The sequence below is a fragment of the Gavialis gangeticus genome, unplaced genomic scaffold (assembly GCF_001723915.1).
Source record: "Gavialis gangeticus isolate Ggan-Ray unplaced genomic scaffold, GavGan_comp1, whole genome shotgun sequence".
Classification (NCBI taxonomy): domain Eukaryota; kingdom Metazoa; phylum Chordata; order Crocodylia; family Gavialidae; genus Gavialis; species Gavialis gangeticus.
The window spans coordinates 41025653-41028686 of NW_017729034.1; the positions used below are offsets into that span (position 1 = coordinate 41025653).

General features: G+C 42.7%; 1 protein-coding gene across 1 annotated transcript in view; it reads right to left on the reverse strand.

The window, feature by feature from the left end:
* KIF26B (kinesin family member 26B) overlaps positions 1-3034 on the reverse strand; it is a 450408-nt gene that overhangs the window by 113577 nt on the left and 333797 nt on the right. The window lies entirely within an intron of this gene.

Consider the following 3034-nt stretch of genomic DNA (forward strand, 5'->3'; position numbering starts at 1 on the left):
ATTGCCTTTGAAGGAAAAAGAGCTTTGAAAAATATGTACCAGGAAAACATACTGCATATAAAGAAACAAATTTCCTGGACTTTTAAAGCAGAGATAAGAAGATGGTTGTGTAGGTGAAAAGAAAGCAGGAATAGAGACCAAACTGTGTTGCTATGAATGTTAGTAACAGTCCCTCAAAATGGGAAAAGAAAGTCTATGAAAGTAGCAGTGGACATTTTCAATGCATACTCTCTGTCTTGCTATTTTCCTATCCAATGTGTTAATTTTAAAAGTTAAAGATGAGCATTCTGTAGATCTGAACATTAAAGTCTACCTGAGGTTGGACTAGTTACTGAACTGTCACTGTCTACAGCAAAGTGTAATAATGACATTTGTATTTCAGAAGACAGTTAATAAGTGGACCCATAGAAGAGTTCCTGAATAAATACAGTATATGGGGGAAGTGTGGTATAAGTACCTAAAAAGAAGTGTGATCATTATATTTGGTTACTCAGTCTATAAGATCTGGAACATTTTGCATGGCCAGTTCAAAAAATATGGTCACTGGAAGCAGATATATATGGAATCAGAGACTGAACTTGTATATGATATAGTTTGTAAATAAGGACCTATTTTGTACTAACTTATTTCATTATTGTCCTCCATTTTTTTATTATTATTATTATTGATTCCTTCAGGTTGATTGTGCTTGATTTAAAAACACAGGTATCTAATTAGATTTATGGAAGATATAAAATAAAGTACCAGTGAGAGTGCCTTCCTTTGTGACTGGATCCTTTTAAGAAAGAACAAAACTTAGTGTGGAACTACCAGGAAGAACTCTATGGCTAAAAACAAAAGCAAAGACAGGGTTAAAAATGGCTACACATGGAGAAATGGATACTTGCCACTTTGATAAGAAAAGATGATAAGATGATAGAAAGATTGAAGCAATGACTTTATGCTAATGGTACTGAAGATATTTGCAAGATCAGTTTTCCTAAATGATTGCTAAAAAGACATTTCCTTTTCCAGAAAGACTTAGGTTTCCCTAAACATAAACTAGGAGAACTTAAAGAAATGCATATAAAACACTGTGGATATCAAGCAAACTTCCTAGCTGAAATGGAGACAATGTATCTGATTTTTGGCTAGTTGCAAATACTGTTCCCAGCTAGCTGTTTTGGAAGTCATCTGCAAGAAGTGATAGTTTTATATTTAGGATCAGAAATCTAGAATTAAGAGCACTGTTCACAGAAAGGACCTTAAACAAAAAAAAGAGAAATATCATATTTGTGTTTGAGTTTCTAAAAAGGAAAATGCTAAAATTTGACAGAGTATCTCCATCTGTGTACCCTGCAGAGAGATAAAGGAAAAAGCCAGTCCATAGACAAGGGTAGTGGCCAGTTTCACTGCACCAGGTGGCCATGAGAAAGCCAAAAAGTACCATATATTTTCTTGTGTTTAAGAAAATTATGTTAACAGAGCTTGGTTTCTTTAACAACCTGAAGTTCAGGAGCTGTGGTCTAAGGGCATGCAGCATGTCTCTACACAAGACATTTTATTGTGCAGTAGCGTAGTTCTCTACACAGTAAGCATGTGCGTCTACACGTGCACATGCTTACTGTGCAGTAAACCCTGTTATTTGCAATATATTTGCTACCTGTAAACGCAAGTAGTAAATTTACTTGCGATTATTAACTGCACAGTAGCGCTTGCGTAGACACCTGACCAGGACCAAATCTGCTCCCAGTCAGCTGGCTACCAGGGGGTAAGAGATTGCTTGCTACCCTGGGAGCTGCCTGCTGCAGGGGCAGGTTCCACCACAGGAGCCCAGGCAAGGACTATAACCTCCTGCCCCAGCAGCAGGGAGCCCCAAGCCCCCCATTCCAAGATTGTAATGGGGGAGTGGGGGCTGGGGGATCCTTATCTCCCAGCACCAGCTCCACAGTCTCAGGGCCAGCACTATGAGATCCTCATCTTCTACCGCCAGCTACGTGACCACAGGGCTGGTGCTGGGAAATAAGGATCTTCCAGTGTTAGTCCTGCAGTTGTGGAGTCAGCGCCAAGAGCTCCCTACTGGTGAGGGCTGCGGAACCTGTTTCCTGCCCAGCTCTGTGATCATGGAGCTGGGGGAGGAACAGGGTGGGAAACCTATTCTTCGCTCAGCTCTGCGATCATGGAGCTGAGCAAGGAATAGGTTCTCCAGACTGTTTTGCACCCAGCTCAGTGGTCACAGAGCTGAGCGGGGAACAGGCTCTCCAGCCCCCATCCCGTGATAGCACAGTGGGGGCTGGGAACTGTTCTGGTCAGGGCCAGGTCTCAGCTCCATGCCCTGATCAAGTGATTGAGGCACAGGGCTTGGAAAGAGCTGCAGGGGTGGGGTAGGTCCCAGCCCCCTGGCCCTCCTTTGCAACTCTTTCCAAGTCCTCTGCCCCTGATCAGGGAGCTGGGGCCAGGAGCTCCCTACTGCCAGGGTAAGGGACATTGTCTCTGCCCCTACAGCAGGCAGTCCCTGGGGGCAGGATGCAACGTCCCAGTGCTTTCTGTCAGTCCCTGGGGTAGCACCCAGGAACCTAGAGCTCTCCCTGGTGGTGGCAGGGGTCCATTGCAGGGACCCAAGAAGTGGGAGCAGTTTGCTGCCATTAGCAGCAAATCTGCTTCTACATCGCTGCACATGTAGACGCCAGCCCAGGAGTGTTTACTCAGGAGTAATTTATTTATAAGTAAACTGCTCCTGCATCAAATGCATGTGTAGGCGCACCTGCATTGTAGGTTTGGCATGTAACTATGATGGGGAAAGTCAACAGAAGGAGATTGTTTTCACTAACACAGAAGTCTCCTTGTAAAATCTCTTCATATTGATAAGAAAGCAACATGATTATACCATTTCTCAGAACTGTTTGTAGTGGAGGAGTCCAATCTGCTATGGATAAATGAAGTTAACATAACATAAATTTGAGGGTGAAAACAGAAACAGGTACTAAAGCGAGGTACAATATACATACTCATTGTAAATTAGGAGATACTAATATAGCATTAAAATAAATAAATA